Source organism: Centrocercus urophasianus, unplaced genomic scaffold, assembly GCF_019232065.1.
Source record: "Centrocercus urophasianus isolate 14NV4802_14NV808 unplaced genomic scaffold, USGS_Curo_1.0 seq_32, whole genome shotgun sequence".
In the NCBI taxonomy this organism is placed as follows: domain Eukaryota; kingdom Metazoa; phylum Chordata; class Aves; order Galliformes; family Phasianidae; genus Centrocercus; species Centrocercus urophasianus.
In genome coordinates this window covers 7,459,361-7,477,880 of record NW_024884889.1, presented here as the reverse complement: position 1 = coordinate 7,477,880, position 18,520 = coordinate 7,459,361, and positions in this window count along the sequence as shown.

Sequence of the window (18,520 nt, the reverse complement as noted above, 5' to 3'; positions counted from 1 at the left end):
AGGTCACCCCGCAGCTTCTCTTCTCCAGGCTGAACAAGCCCAACTCCCTCAGCCTGTCCTCATAGGGGAGGTGCTCCAGCCCCCTGATCATCTTAGTCGCCCTCCTCTGGACCCTTTCCAAAATCTCAATGTCTTTCTTGTACTGAGGGCTCCACACCTGGACACAGTACTCCAGATGGGGCCTCACAAGAGGATGTCTCTTATTTGAAGTCTTTTTTTTTTTTTTAGGTTCCTTTTAAATTCCTTTTCTCGCTTGTGAAGATGGTGCATTTCCCCATTGATGTGATACTCTATCTGTGACAGACCTTAGCATTCAGGATGCTGTACAACTACTGATCACATTAAATTCCACTGCTTGGAGTCAGGGAGCTCTATAAAACTCACGCGTCCCTGTAGTAACCACTTATTTCATTGCCAGCATCTAGATGCAAAGTCTGGGGCAGGAAACAATGGCAATTACTTCCACTGGTGTTGGTAAAAGCTCATAAGAAATTTAGCCTAGTTTGATGTTGCCAACAGCACATTGTTTGGTACAGCAACACAGCCCTGCAGTGTTGACTCACAACAGTAAGTCACCTGAATGTCAGTGGCCCTTTTCTGACATCTGAACATTGTTGGAAGAAGTTGGAACTTCATCACTAAGCTTTCAGATGTCAGATCAATCAAACATTTCAGCTTTTTTCATTGGTACATGTACATCCAGACTGCCCTGGTGAGGGAACAGCACGTCCATGAAGTCCCCAAAGCTCTGTCTTGAGAGCTGACTGGTCACCAACTGTGGAGAGGCACAGGTTTCTCTGGTGCTGTTTTTATAAACCACTTTGTGCAGTAACAACTAATTTTTCCAAATTTGTGTTTATACAATTTAGAAAAAAAAAGTAAAATGCAGACCATTACATATGACATGATAGCTATCTAAGGACTATCCCCATGTTGAATTACATACTTACCTGTCTTGATGGTGGAAGAAAATAGGAGGTTCCGAAAGCCTGTTGTGTCTTGTTTGTCTTTCATATATTTGAGTATGCAGTTAATCTATGTAGCAGTCAACCTAATGAATTAAAGACCACAGTATAATTAGACTGATTTCAAAGAAAAAGAGAAAGGCTTCATAGCTTATTAGTATGATAGTGTAACACAGGTACCATGAAAAAAAAAAAAACCACCAAAAAACCCCAAACTGAAAACTCACGTGGACTACTGTAAAAATGAAGAATAGAACCTCATTTAGTGTAGCACAGATAAAAATCACATTCCTGGAAATCTTATTTTTAATATTTCGTTACATATTTGCATTCTTCCCAACATTCATGTCTTAAGCTACATGGAAAATGTACATGTAATGAATATTCACTCACCTTGAAATCAGGTAGAGCACAACAAATTTCATTGAAATTGATTAGTGTTTATAAAGATCATCACTGGTAAAACAAAGTGAAAACAATTTTTTTTTTTTTGTTGTTCCTGTAAAATGCAACTACCTTTTATATCCTCAGTGAAGATGTGAAAAAATTACCCAAGATACTGTTATCATTTTGTGGCTGTGACTGTGCAGCAATTGTTAAGTTCCTATTACAGTTAAGCTCATAAGAGGATTTAGTCCTAAAAGTGCATTTTGCAGCTTGCCATGGATTTTTATTAAACTCTGAGAAGTAAATTACTACAGAAAGACTCCAATATTAGACAATTTTAAGTTGTCTGGGAACTATTGATTAGCTTTTCACTAACTGAAATAAAAATCATTAGAGTACAACAAAAACAAAGGAGATAATATTGTTTTTAGTAGACAAGAGTGTAAATATATTGCACACCTTTGTAAATGATTAGATCAAGTCCTTTGCAACTGATACCACAGCATAAAGTACAATAATCATGAAGGAACTAGGATGATGGCAAGGGAAGACTTTTGTAGTGGTGCTGGAGCAGGTCCAGAGAAGGGCAACAAGGCTGGTGTAGGGCTTGGAGAATATGGCCTACAAGGACAGACTGAAGGAACTGGGGCTGTTCAGCCTGGGGAAGAGGAGGCTGAGGGGAGACATTATTGCTCTCTTCCAATACCTGAAAGATGCTTACAGCGAGAGCGGTGTTGGTCTCTTCTCACTGGTGACAGGTGACAGGACGAGGGGAAATGGCCTCAAGTTGTGCCAGAGGAGGTGTAGGTTGGATATGAGGAAACATTTCTTTGCAGGAAGGGTTGTTAAGCACTGGAATAGGCTCCCCAGGGAGGTGGTTGAGTCCCCATCCCTGGATATGTTTAAGAACCGTCTGGATGTGGTGCTCAGGGACATGATTTAGCAGAGGGCTGCTAGAGTTAGGGTAGGATGATTAGGTTGTGGTTGGACTAGATCTTTAAGGTCTTTTCCAACCTGTGTGATTCTATGATTCTATGACCCTTGCTACTTCCAACAGGTAAAGAAACAGTATCAGAAGGGAGAAAAAAAAAAAAAAAAAAAAAAAAAAGCAAACCAAAACAAACAAACAAACACCAGAAACAACAACAAAAAGAAACCATGCATGAACACTTAAATCAAGTTGTATCAGATTTCTTCAATCTCTTCACCTTGACTTGAGTGCAAAATACTGGGGAAAAATGCAGATAATCTTGTCTGCTGAGGCAAAGCTGTTTATGTAGAGCACAAATTCTGAGCCCTCTTAAAACAATTTCAATAGACTTTTCCCAACATTGGTTTGTTTTGGACTTTGTGTCATGAAAAAATTTCTGCAATGTCAGTCAAAAAACAGCTTAGAAATGGAGAGAGATGTAACTGAAGTCAGCTGCACATTCTATCATCAGGTCACTCCATCATATCTTTCTAGTCTATTCTTTCCTTTTTCAGGGAGAAAGCATATCTGTGCTTTTTCTGTATTACACAAGAATGCAGATTTCAAGAATGTTTATATATACTAGTAAACCAGTATAAAATAGAACAAAGAGTAGGAAATCCTACTCATTTCCCTGAACTAAAGGATATACTGAAGGAAAAGCACTGCTGCCTGCTAAGGTCGAAAGCCTTGAACATCAGAGTTGCCACTGTGGCAAAGAGCACAGCATTTTCCTCTCCACAAATCTTGTAGAATCAGAGCCTAAATTCTACCTTTTTAACTCCTTTCTAATAAAATGCATATGCTATTGTAATAGACTACACATTTGCTAACCAGTCATGTAGTTTTTCCAGGTCCTAACACATACTGGTTGTATTTGAGACATGTTCACACAAATATTCTCAACTGTTTTAAAAATGTATAAAAACAACTACACACACACACACACACACACACACACAGCCACTATCTACCAATCATCTCCATGTATATACTTCAGGTAAAAACAAAGTAAGTTCTCTCTTAATTTAATTTTTCAATCCCTAAAATATTAGCATCAGCATATCTGTTAGTATCTGATATCTGAAATATCTGTTGACATTTCAAAATATTTTCTTTCTACTGGATGAAAAATTTTTTAAGAAGTAGCCATTTACTTTCTAATTCCTAACTATTGTAAAAAAATAATTTTCTTATTTCCTTATCTCCTTATTTCTTTCCTTCCTTCCTTATTTCCTTCCTTCCTTCCTCCCTCCCTCCCTCCCTCCCTTTCTTTCTCCCTTTCTTTCTCTCTCTCTCTCTCTCTCTCTCTTTCTTTCTTTGACTGGAAACAGCTTATTTCACAATCTGTATTCTTCAGCCATTTATTTTTCATCAACTTTTCACAATTATTAATAAATAATGAATTTAAGAAAATGATTATAGGCATGGCTGCTATTTCATAACAATCAAACTGACTCCCTTAACATGACAGAGCAGCTAATAAAGAACACTAGTATAAACTCAAGGCTTGTCCTAGGAACATTGCCTTGATAATGTAATAATTTATTGTTCCCATCAGGCTTCATTACTGTTCCTGAATTTATTCAGTTCTCCTCATGACTAGCACAGCTCTGAAAAAGTGCCATTAGGATATATCATCTGGCTTGCCACCATGAGAATTATAACCAGTTAACTTCAGTCTAAAAGTAAACTGAAAAAGAAATCTAAATCACCTTCACCTACTATTTCAATGTGTTAGTTCTTTGTTACAGTTAAAGTTTGTGTCACTCATATAATAGTACTGCAGAGCAACTCTGGGATTTTGGAAGTAACATAAAGATTTTTAAGGTGCACGCTGTGATTTTTTTCTCCAATACAGAGGCTGAAGAATGTAAGTTTTGGAAAACAGAATGAAGATTGAAAATAGCTAAGCACTTCTGGTGAATATTTCAGGTTTATATCTGGATTGATTTCTTCTCTTACTAAAGGTTTCAACATGAGAAAACCAAGCAAAACAGTAGTGTTGTAGGAAAAGAACATTGTATTGATGTTCGTCCTTCTAAGTAATAACATAATCAGCAGATTATGAGCATTTTAGGAAAAAAAATAATTACAAGACCAACACTACAACTAACAAGTCAATATATAGCATCTTTGATGAGTGAAGATGAAAACATGCAATGGTAAATCTAACGATAATCTGTATTTTTACTGATTATTTCATCTTTCCTTGTCTAGCACAAATTAAGTTACAAAATATTTCAGTGACTGTGAGCATCTTCCCCTTTATTTTCTCCTGTAGTAGAGGAGTTTGTTTATATACAGACTGCATGAGAAAAAGAAATCACCATATGGCACTTAATTCTTAAAAGCAAAGGCAAATATCTTTCTTGTTACATTCATTCACGTGTGTGATTGTGATCCCAGGACAAAGATAGATGACAGACTCTTGTGGATCACCAAAGAGTTTTAATGGAAATTGTAAGTTCAGAGATTTCATTTTTACCAACTATGGCCTGCAGCAATAGCACATCATTTTCAAACGGTGCACTGAATAAAAGATAAGTACAAATATCACCAGGATCAATAGCCTGGGGTTTTATCATTGTACTGTAATTACTAACATAATTTAGCTTTAATGTTATCTAAAAATGAGTTTAATTACCTAAAGGGAGCGGAACAAGGAAATAGAGTACAAGTTTAAAACAAAAACAAAAATATTATTTTCTCCCTTAAAGAAAACAAAAAAAAAAACAAAGACCTCCCAAATATTTAATATTTACCTGAAACTATTTGCTAACCAAATCAGACATTGACATTTCTATTTGATCCAACATGTTCAATTTCATGAGGCAAACCGGAAAAGACTAAGAAAATGTGTTTTTTATATACTAAGCATTTGCTAGAAAACATTTATGTTTTCCATTGATGTTATCTTCCTAACTGATAGTGAAACTAATATGTATTTTACTAAAAAAATTCCATAGATGAATTCCTTTTTGTTATTCCCTAAGTAAGTCTGCTTTATATTACACCATCACACTTCAATCCTGACTAGTACAAATGGTCTCTTCTAGAAACAAAAGTAATTGAGTCCACATCCTCAGAGGAGTGAAGATTGACAGTTGTCCTAATCATTCTACTTTTTTAAATTGTGTTATTAACTGAGCCAAGTTAATAACAATTAACCAAATCAACTGAGAACACGTTGTTTGTTTGTTTTTTTGCAGAAGCTAGTAAAATAGAGTACTTGTTTGTTTCATGTAATACGCTTGGAAAACAAACACTGAAATTGCTCAAAGAACACTGAGGCAAATTTTCAATAATGTGATATAGCTCTTCACCAGAGTCTGATATTCAAAGCAAGATTAACTTTATTAGATTTAGTCTATCTTCATTATTTAGAATTATACATGTGGCAATTAATGTTGCCTATCCCTACTAGAGCAAATATGTGATTTCTACTAAGTTCAGGAAAAAAAGATCCATAAAATAAAATCTTCAATAGAAAGTAATAAGCTAATTAACTAAACTCTATACTACTCATGTAAACAAACCAGAACTATTAGAACAATTCATTAACAATTAATGTATGCTTATCTCCAGTCCTAGCTTTGAAGCTAAAAATTGTTGGCAATTCCAATATTCAATGTAAACCGAAAATAACCTTATCTAAATTACTTTTCCATAGCTTGCCTTTAAATACAAACATAAGAACTAAATACACTACTCTATTTCTAGCCATGAATGAAATGCCATAACCTCAATTTAAGAAAAAATGTTCTGAAAGAGCTCACCCCGAATCAAAATGCAAATCAAAATTACTGCAGTAGCAACAAGCAGGAAAAAAATATAATAACAGGTTGATGGAGCAAAATTCAGATGACAAAATTAAAGAAGATGACAGTGGGAGCTAAAGCAATATATCATCATTCAAAGAAGTGAAATACACTTCTGCATTTTTTAAAATACAGGGGCAGCTGGAATGATTGAGGGATAATAGCTTAGAGATTTCTATTATCTCCAGACTTTCTTCTCCCACTGCAGCACAATAGGCAGCCATTTCCCAAATGTTTTTACACTGGGAACTAAGCCCTTGGCAACTGGGAGAACAAACTGCTTTGCTTCCCACACTAGTGTTTCAGCATCAGCATAGATAGATAGATAGCTGTAGTATTACCTGTCAAGATGCATACACATTTGTTATTTGTGATTTAAATACTATCATGGTGTTTCTGTTTTTATTTACTCTAGTTGTCTTTAATACTAAACACTGAACTGAATTCCTGACTTCAGTAACATTTTGTTGTTTTGACATGATAAGAACACTACATAATTTGCCATGAATGTAATGTTTCATATTTGTTTACTCAGAAGCAATAGCAGAAACTACAAACAGTAACACTGTTTGATAGAACAAATTCTTAGCTACGAAACAGTTTTTTGTACAATTTTACAAAGCACTCACCACTATTAGCTCTGGATTTTCACCAGTGATGAAAAAGAGCTTGCAGCCTGTGCTTGTAAAAATCTGCATGACTATCCAGAATATGGCTCATGTTTCATGTTGCTTTTCATAGAATCATGGATTCACAGAATGGCCTGGGTTGAAAAGGACCTCAAAGATCATCTAGTTTCAGCACTCCTGCCATAGTCAGGGTTGCCAACCACCAGACCAGGTTGCTCAGAGCCACATCCAGCCTGGCCTTGAATGCCTCCAGATATGGGGCATCGACAACCTCGTTGGGCAGCCTGTTCCAGTGTGACACCACCTTCTGAGTGAAAAACTTCCTCCTAAACACCTCCTGACACCATTGAAACTCACCACCCACCTCCTCACTGTGCTCACATTCACTGTTTGCTCTCCATAAATCAATGAATATCGGTGGATGCCATTCTTTTTTTGTATGAAGGAATTCAGTGGCACACTTTTGCTTCACCCACATTACCGTGTCAGACACCATTCTGTCAGACTGTCCCTGCGCTGCCATCTGTTGCATGGCAACAAAGTGTAATAGAATATTTGTGGGAAGGTTCGATCTCTACTGCCATATCACCACCATCTCCATCTGATGTCATGGACCAACATAATAAAACCAGAGAAATTACTTTTGGAGCAGTCCTTATAAACACCTCCAGTGACAAAGCGCTGACAGAAGGAAGCCTTTGAGATAGTAGGCAATATGCGTGAATCCACAAAAGCTGTGTGGCATGATAATAAGTCTAGAAAGTGGCAGCTTAGTTGCTGTCACTTGCTTGGATTTCTTTTTTTTTTGTTGTTGTTGTTGTTGCTTTGTTTTTTGGGTTTTTTATCTGTTTTTTGTTTTTTTTGTAGGTCACTTTCTCAGTGCCTACATACGATGATGATGCAGGATGTACAGTTCTAAGCTAAGAGCTGAAGCTTCCTTAGCTCCTGAGTACTTCTGTATTTATAATCACAGAGACACATAAATGCAGCTATTTGTTCTCATTATGAAGAAAGCATATGCATTTCCTCTATCCCCTGAAAAACCTTCACCATTACATAAAGTTTTTGCTGTTACAAAATAATGTGCTCCCTTTTATGTCTGAGAAAGTCAGTCAATTAGGTTCTTTGATAGAAACTAAGAGTACTTCCATTAGCAGTGTAAGCACAAAACTAAAGATATTTATAATGTTTAGAATTAAAGACTTCATTTATCCAGTAATTTTTCAAATAATTATAAACAAGAGAGTCTCCAGAGACCTCACAAGTTTAGAGCTACTGTCATTTATTTAGACAAGAAAATTAACAAATAATTGTCAACAAACCAGTCATCTTCCCCCCAAAAATATTTATGTATATATTTCTCCACAACAATTAAAGCCTCTGTGGGATCAAAACAATTTTTGAAAAACATGTTTCTGGAAGCAATTAGATATTAATTTAATTGACAGGATTTAAAATTCATATTGAACACTTAACATTTTCTACATGGTAATTGCAGTTATCATTCATGTCTATCCATGTACATTATTTGAATGGAAAGAAATAATCCATTATGTATAGTAAGAATGATAGCTCATAGACAAAATAGTGAAAAAGAAAGAGAGAAAGAATCCTCCTGCATCCCAAGAGAACCTACAGCTTTAAATTTTTCATTTTATTTCACTTAGTTACTGAGAAAGATAAGCTAATACATTCCAGAGACAGCAATCTATTCACACAGGTCCCTTATGAAAAATATTCATTTATTTTATAACTCGTGTTTCAAGAGATGATTGCTGAAGTTGAAAGCTATTGGTATATCACTGAAATCTGCTAAATGATCTGTATTAGAAGACTGGAAGTTGCCACATGCTATGCTTTATGAAGATCTTCCAATTGTTGCTTTTGAAAGGTTCTGTGTCTTTGACCCTCTCTTATCAGTTACACGTTAGACCATCATGTTTGTACAAATCCTCTATCCCTTATACCACTGCTGTCAATGCTTTAATCCTAAGTTCTCAGCTGCATGCAAGTTGTATCCCGAGAGGCAAAAACCATCATCCTCTGAATTGTGATAGTGAGGAATTCTTGCATGTAAGAACAATAGTTACACCTCTTCTAAGTACTGAGAGAAAATGTCTAACAATTACTACTAGATGGAGACTTAAGCAAGTGTGGATACACAAGACTTCTTGATGACTATTTTTGTAGCATACCTATAGATAAACCCTACTTGTTGCATAACCCCCATAGTATGCCAATTTTGCATATTTTTAAATATTCCCTAGTCAAAGGTTGTCTTCTCTATAAAAGGCCAGGCATAAAAGCAAAAGCCAAGCTCCTACTCATTTCTACACATTTCTCTAAACTCTCAGTTACACATTAGAGAAAAACAATGTACAAAGGTAGTTCACAGTCCCAGTATAAATACTATTTTGATACCATCTTAATTCTACAACAGAGTCATCTATGAGAAGAAAAGTCTGCTCTTTACTTTGGTTTTTGAGGAAAGTGTGTTAACAGAATTCACTGCAAACAATATAAGTCAAACCATACATTCACCAACATGACTAACTAATTTAGAATGCTGTAATAGAAGTTAAATGAAGAACCGACACAATAGATGAGACAACTGAGTGGATGTGAAGAAACCTAAGTACTTAAATTCCACCTTTTATTATTTTAATGGAAAACAGCAAGGGTTTCAATGGTTAATAATCTTCCTAGTGTTTTAGTTAAAAAACTTAATTTCAGTATTTTTTTTTTCTTTTTTTTCTTTTTTTTTTTTTTTAAGGAACTATCACATTGAGGCTATGTGGAAAAGAAAATAACAGAATGGCCAATTAAGAAGAATACCTGGAAAGGTGCTAATAGAAGTATTTATATACTACTGCAATACAAATTCAGCCTTTAAAATCAGAATTAGCTTTAATTCATTCACAACTTAATGACTGCAAGGATTACAGCTATGTTGAAACAAGAGATGAAAACTAAGTTATTTGTACTTTCCTTTAGATTTCGTGTGAGTGAGAGGAGTGTTTTTTCTTACCGTCCTCAACTTCAAACCCTTAAGAACTACAGAGAAATATTTAAACAGTTACTCATTTATCAGTTTCATCTACTTCTGAAACTAAAATAATATTGCTGAGTGCAAGTATTCCTAAAGAGTTCCCCTCAGGAATAGCTTCAGACAGGTTCACTTAAAAACTGTTCTAGCACTTTATATTATTTACTTATATATTTGAAGGGCACATTTAACAGAGTCTATATGTTATTACCACAGTTTTTCTTCCCATAGGTCTAGCATGCTTGTAGAATAAACTACCACAAGTACAGTATGCCAAATTCTGCAGTTTTCTCCTTAAAAACACTGGTCTCTGTATAGATTGCCAATAAACATTCAAACATTATACGCCTTCCACAAATAAAAGCACAACTTTTTCAATGAAACAAGCAAACAAAAAAAACACTATTATGAGATGAATATCCTCTGAGAGACGTTATTGGTCTACAGTATACCTGAGGAAATTATAGTTGCTATGATTCATTCATTAGGCAGATACCAAGACAGAAAGCTAGATGACAGAGCATGTATTCTTAAACTGTGGCAATTTACCTCAATATCATAACCTTCATTGAAAAGAAAAAGGATCATTAAAAAGGAAGATGTGACTTCTACTCTCTTCACAAATCATATTTTATTGTTATTCTTTTTTTTTTTTTTTTCCTACATGGGCATTTGAAAGGTATACATCATAAATTTTTATGATTACATGAAGTGGGTAATATTCCAAGAAGGTAATAACTTTATAAATTGTAGAGAAATGAATGGCAAGTAGATTGTTGCTGCCGACTTTTAGATAAAACCTCCAATGACATCAATCACTTTAAAAGACTTTTATTCAAATGCTTGTGCTCAAAAGTCTTCTTAAATACAGAGAACTCATTGCTTAATGCCAAGTCCAATGGACTCTTCTTTATTGCTGATAGCATTTTCAGTCTCTTACTGTAAATTTTTTGCAAGTTTTTTTCCATCAGAAAACTTAGAGGAACTACCCAAAGAATTCAATCACATGGACATGTTGAAGCACACTTAAGTAAATGGTTCTATCATTCTACTATAAAGAACCTCTCTCATTAACGTGAATGTCTGCTAGTGGCTATGTGAAATGTCATTGTTTTGGGTTTTCCTGGACAAATGAGTTACAGATCTGTACTACAATGATCATATTCAACTTTGGTGACATTTTGCACATAGCTGCGTGTACCACGTGTTCAATTAACATATAATGGTACCTTAAACAGAAACAGGATCAACCATGACACTTGTTAATATTTCTTCTGTTATAAGACCTCTTAAAAACACATTTTACTTACTGATAATAAACGAAAGAATATGAAAAATAGTGTTCTCCATAATTTACATAAAAAATAGAGGTGATAAAAAACAACCCTGGACTGCTGCCTTCAATCCCTTACCTCCATAAAAACAAAAACATACAAATTCCTGCATGACTCTGACATTTCTGTACCACTCCTCTCTCCCCTTCCAGAGGTCAGCTACCTAGTTTCAGGAAGACACAGCTGAAAGTACAGAAAGTCCATAGACCACAGCCAAACAGGCAAGAGTGAAAAAGGCAGAACAGCTATCAGAAGTAAGTTTTGTAGCATCTGAGGAATTTGACAGGAAACCACCAATAAGCAAGTGCACAGTTTTAAAGAAAATATAAAGATTTTGAATATTACAATCCAGCTGCAAGGATGATCAGTTCTAAGCAACAACACAAATTAACTCTTCCAGATCTTATCGACTGAAGCCTGATCAACTAGGATTTATTTGGTGTCAGAGCAAACATACTAGTATTTAACAAGTAGCTGGCTTAGTTTCATCATCTCAGGCACATTTACCAGAAAGCAATTACTTTACAATTTTACTCATGATAACTTACTTCATTCTCTCCGTCCACAAGACAAGAACTATCCCAAGTGACCTGGACAGTGAAACCTGCACCCGAGATGACTGTCATGGTCAGGATCAAGACAGGCCATTATATTTAACCAAAACCCACATCCCTGTTGACCTCAGTTTTTTCCACTGTTTGCTACACTATGCAAATCTTCGAAATCAGATGGAAATTAACCACCAGTAAATAACTTGCAGGAAATCTCTAAAATACTCTGAGCAAGATCCAGTGCTGAAATTAATAGTGATACTTGCTTAACACCTTATTTTTTGTGTTTGGTTTTTGTTGTTGTTGTTGTTGTTTTCTTTTGTTTCTTTTTTTATGTCAGTATATTGGCTTCCTTTAGTAGGATATGTTGAAGGTGTGTTAAGATTGCTGTAAGACCATCTCAGATGCCCTGCTCAGGTGCAAGAAGAAATACCATCTATGATGAATAGAAACAAGCAAACCATGGCTTCTCCTATCATTCAGAAGTTTCAAGCCTCAGTTCTACATTAAACCACTTCCAGCAATGGGTAGTACAATGATGTTGGTCAAATACACAACTGGTAGATAACTGTGCTGTTCTGATTGAAAACTATTCAATGAAGAAGAGACCAGAATATCAAACAAGAAGCTTGGAACATTTTTGCTCATTAGTGATTCAAAAAATGGTCTTTCCAAAAGAGTAAAGAAAAGAAGGGACACAAGGTATTTTTGTACCTAAAATAGACAGCTGAAGGGAATACTAACCAGGAGATACACAGGAATTAGAAGAGCTTCAAATTATCTAACAAAAAGAAAATGGATTTTACTTTGGGAATTTGAGAGAAGTCAGTGAGCTAGAGGATTAAAGAGAAGTCTGTTGGTAGATTCAGGACTGCTCCAGGCAGGCAGAGAAAAAGCATTTGCAGTCACGTAATTATTACAGTTAGTCCTTCCACACTGAGCACTCCTTTCACTTTATGAAACACTGAAGTAAATTTATGAAGGTCTGGTTCCTGTTCTGCCCTGGCTTCTTGTCTTCAGGGAAAAAAAATCTGTATGTGTAAGCCTCAGCTTTTGTGCTGATGAGCTAGAGAAGAAAAAAAATGCTTGCAGTTTCTATGAAAACAACAAAAAAAGAAAAATGGTTACAACTTTCATTATACAATTTATCCTTGTATGTAACGTGCAATATTATGTGAGACTGCATAAAGTTGAAATGCCAAGCACTTCCTTACTCATTTCTCTATATCAGCTGTAAGATAATTTGCAGTGTCAGAAATATATTTTCAGTTTGAATAATGCTAGAATCTCTGCTACGACTATAAGGTTTGAAATCTGAACTCCACTGAGGTAATGAGTGATTTCAGCTCCTCTACCCCAAATCCTGTGTATTTCCATGAAATGTACAAGATTACAGCTGTGAATTTTAACTATTTGCACACTACCAGTCTAGCAAATCATTCTATGCAGGATGTAAACTTAAAATGGACCCCTCCACAACCATATTTACAAAGAATGAAAATGCAATTAAGAAGTACCTCAAGGTACAAACTGTTCATGAAAATTACTAATCATCTTTCATTCATAGTATCTCCAACTGTTGTTAATTTTTGTTATTAAAAGTAGACTTGCACATAATTTTACAGTCATAGTATCTTACTGCCTGTGTGGATGCATTGAGCAGAGCTCATGCATGGTAAAATAAGAACAATATAGAAGATTTGAAAGACAATTAAGAAATGTGGTCACTTTTAAAAATTAGATATAGTTTCATAAATCTATTACCTTTCAGAATGCAGTTAGTTAACAACAAATAGGGTTGGTCTGTGACAAACGTTTAATTGAAGCCCTAAGAAATTTGGCAATTTACTTGGATAAGGTAGCACTGGCAACTGTCTCTCACAGAGTAGAATCTATTTTCTCATTCAGTTTGTAATGTTATAAAGCATAAATCACTACAACCGTTGTTCTACTATGGAACACAGTGGAAGCTGGAGTTGTGTTCAGGAAGACAAAAAAAATTAATGGATATGTCATACCTAGAAAAGTGAATATGGAAGGGCTAGAGGAATACTCCAATTCATTTACTATGTAAAACTCCTGTTGGATTGCAGATTTTCTCATTTTCTATATGGATCTTTGACTTTCCTGATAAGGAGATCAAGACAGTTGTACAAACGTAAAATTATAAAGAGTTGGTCTTAACAAAGGGTTTCATTAACTAAAATATTTCTATGAGGTGGTATTTTTACATTTGAAATTTCATCTTCACATGAATTTCAACCAATTTAACTAACCAATCCTTTATGTTGAGGAAATCATACATTTAGAAGATCCATATTACCCCTGGGAACAGAGAGATGCCTTAATAGTAAGTTACAATTTTATGCTTCTTTACCAAGAAAATATCAACTAAGCGTATCTACATTTAATTTCAAATTATATGAATAAGAAAAGCTAGAGGGCATGCACAGACACCAAATATTTAATTAGATATAGCCTTTAAAAACACCTTCGAAATCCCTGCAGTTGCATCACTACTTTTTCCATTAAAGATTTTCCTGCCATGGACCACTGTACCACAAACACTTGTTACTTCTTTTTAATGCAGGAAAGTTGCTTCCAAGTGCTGTTGTCTGTTGTTTCTCCCACCTCTCCAAAAGCACACTTTGTTTGATATCTTTTATAAATAAATCAACCAAAAAAAAACCAAACAGATACCAACAACTAGTAGAACCCCTGATTCACTATCCTTTCAGTCTATATGTGATTCAATTATTAACAGTGTTAAAAGTATCAGAAGTCTTTCAGCACATTCACCATATCCAGAGAATTGCAGACAACATATCAAGTAGGACTCCCTGAAAACCAGGTTTCTCCCCAATATTATTTTTTTTCCTTAAATTTTATTGTCTCAATGAAATATTTCAGAATCTGTCTTCAAATACAGAAACAAGTAGGACTGACTTTTTTTTTTGGTAGAAACTTCTAGTCAACTTTTTTTTTATTTTACTTATTAGTAACATTAGTAACAATTCAGTCTTCAGAACACTTAAGTTGGATAACTTTACATTAATATAAATATGGTGATTTTCTGCATTTTTTAAGCATCAACTAGAGTTCCACACAGCACACTCTCATCATTTAATACACTGAGATAAAATATTAATAAGTCTAAGTAATAAAACTAGCAACTGTGCTTCTAAAGAAAAAATAACAGCATCACAAAGGTAAATTCATCCTTTGCATATGCTCTACTGCTAAGCTTCACAATGGTCTGGCATTGTTATGTCATTAGCTGTCATTAGCTGTGTTGCACCCCTCTAAAAGCTACAATTTATTCTGTAATTCTAAGTTATCTCAGTGGCCAAGTCCTACCAAATCTTATTCTACATACAGTTTTAATATTAATGTCCCAAAAGAAAGCAGTCTATTTCAGCTGTTTAAAGTATTGCTAGGATTCAGCATTCAGCAGCTGTTGAGTCAATCTGCATCACATCAGGGTTCTCTGCTCCTCTGCACTCCATGAAATGTGAGGCAGATTTGTTCTTCACAAGAGCAATGACTCTGCTGAGAGCTGGGGACAGGGGGAGTACACACAATGACCAAGTTGTAAATTTTATTTCTTGACTTTTGAAATAAAATCTAATAGAAAGTAACTATCCGTTTCATTAAAAAAAAAAAAAGGAATCTCTGACACTCAAAAATTTAATATTATATATTAGATATGGATATAATGCATATAGTTTTCAGATATTCACTTAAAGCATAAAATATACTGAATCAAAAAAAGGAAAACTTATGGTCCAAGATCACTAGGATGAACTTTGCAGCACTGTGGCTTTCATGGTAAGCAAATATAATGAAAGCCCAAGAGGCACACATGAGAAAGGCAGAACACTACAAAAGTTTTGTGAAAAGACCAGAACTCACCTGTGACTACGGCAGCACTGGTTATCCACTTCACTTTCCACTTCCTTTCCTGAAATTAGACAAGGTTACTGAGAACCATCTTACACCATTTTACTGGCGATAGGAAAGTGATGATATCAGAAGCACTTAAAGAAGGGACAAAGAGAAATATATCTACTACAAAAAGAGAAGAAAAGGAGATTCTGCCAAATTTGTCAATTTTTGCTTTACAAAGCAATCCTGCAACTATCCACCATTGAGAGTACTGATTGACATCAACTGGTAAAGGGATTTGGACAAAGTGTATTCAGCGTACATCATTGAATGCAAGTACTCATCATTAAGATCAAAACTTTCTGTTTGCCAGCAATTAATCAGCATAGCACCAAAAAATAGACTACTAAAGTAATTGTAAGGTTGGTATTTTGATTTATTTTTTTTCCCACTTTCAAATGAAAGCCTGTAGATTATGTGTTAAACGCTATCATAGTAAGCAGTAGGAAGATTGGCAGGGATTTAATGATTATTATACATCTAACAATTACATAAATTCCACCAGACTTACATCCCTGATCTGTTATCCACATTCTTATTGCTAACATTTTTTATCCACTCTTTTAGCTGCTTTTTCTTACTCAGAAGCATAATTTTAATGAGATTAATGGTTTTTAGCTTCAGCTATTATCACTGAAATTTAAATTTTCATGACAGTAAAGATAGTCTTTTTATGGTAGACTTTCAATATCTTAGTGTGAAGTTTTCCCTTACTATCTTATTGATATCAGTAATTATTTAGTTCTGCCTACACCTCATGGGAAGAAATAAGGAAAGACGACAATCTTTAAAATATCTAGGACCACATAACAAAAGATGCGTTCTTCATTAGACAAAATGCAAAGCTCTTTTTAGCTTCAGCAGATAATTAAGAGGTCATAAAATAAATAAACATTCTGTATGGGAATACAGACAGCATACAATTTTAGGATGTTATTATTTTGGTAGATCTGAAGATCATGGCAAAGTCCTAAAGGGGCCTGTCTACCTGAGAAGGTAAAGGAAACAGCCAAGCAAATCCTAAAATCATTTTTTGCAAATTATTTGTAGTATACAGCTAGAGAGTATACATTATTCTCTATCTGACCTATTCCTTTGCATAGCTCCTCTCCCTTGTTTTCCACACCCCTTGCATCCCCAGTACTTGTACACTATCTTGTACTGCTTCTTTTTAAATCTGCTCAATTTTTTTTAAACAAGATTAAGCAGGGTTCAGTCTGCATTTCAGCTTTTTAGCATTTTATTATTATTATTATTGATTAAAGAAAGTAATATCTCACTGAATTTTCTAGAAAGGAGTTAATTTTTCTTTCTATAGCTGACACATTACAGGAACATTGATTAAGTGCATATATCCCCATGTCTCACTGAAGAAATAAGACTATTCTATTTCAGTGAATATTTTCCCTCAGAAAGGTGTCACAAGTCTGTCCTCCTTTTAAGGAATAGAGAAGATTCACTTCTTTTGGAAATGCATTCTGACTGACTTCAAGACCATGTGCAGTGCAATGCAAAAAATCAATACTCGAATAATTTTCAAGATACTTGAAAGAAAAGCCAAATCAAAAATAATTCAAGTAAACAAAAAACCAATGTATGTTGTTACGAATTTCAGAAGCAGTATTTTTAAACATAACAAATCATAACTATAAGTTACTTATGGATGCGTACAGAGTTGCATCTTTGCAACCACACAGGATTTGTGTCCAACTACAAGTACATCAGGAAAGAATTTTACAGTGACTAACAGGATTTCTTCCAAGCAACGTCTCCTTGTTTGTGATCACCTTACACATGACTGTCTTTTATCCCTTCTTACCAAAGCTTTTGCAGCAAGGCACATAGAATCATAAAATCACTGAGATTGGAGAAGACATTAAAGATCATCGAATCCAACCGTAACCTAACCACACTACCCTAACTCTAACTAGCCTCTGCTAAATCATCTGCTAAACCCTGACCATATCCAAACAGTTTTTGGCATGGATAACGCTAACGGTTTAGTTAGTGGGTAGTAATGGTGATAGAAGGATGGTTGGACTAGATCCTTTCCAACCTTGTGACTGATTCTATGAGTCTATGATTCTTAACTTTTAATATTTAATTAACTTTTTAACTGTAATATCAAACCACAATTCAATATATGTGGAAGGTATTTAGTTTAACAGAAATTATCATTTTCTTCAGTAGTTCTTACATTTTGCTCTTGCCTTTCAAAAACCCTCCAGTCCCAACCAATTTCATTGTTCTTGAAGGTTTTCTTCCCCCATTCTCCTTTAACTTTGTTTTTCCAAGTTATCACTACTGATGAATAAGGAAACTATACCAAACTTTTAAAGAACTGATTTACATCAAAATCCCTATAAATACTGAAACACTGACAACAGACAATTTGGTGTGCAGCTTTTCACACATACAGTATCTAAGTACATTTTTGCCTCATTACATGGGAAAGATACAAAAGCAGTATGAAACACATTGTTTTTATGCAAAGATGGTAGTAGGTTACTGACAGCAAAGTAGGCTTTTCAGACTACATCCAAACAGCAATTAAAGAAGTACAAAACATAAAACATCAGATTATCTAATGCACTTGGGAAAGGAGATCGGAGAAAAATTGTAGCTGTTCAAAATATCCTTCAGACTTCACTCAATCTGCTTTCTAACTTACCCTAGTGTAGGCCAATTGTGCCAGTATCTCTCCTTAACTACCCATACATCACTCAAATTTCTGAGTGTCTCTCAAGCATTTCAATTACTTCTTTGCTTCAGAAGTCTGATACTTGAAACACTGAATAAAGTGAGTTTCACAGAAGTCAGCTGAGCCAGGAGTTTACAATTTTATACCACAGGCAGCGTCCTCTTCAACTGC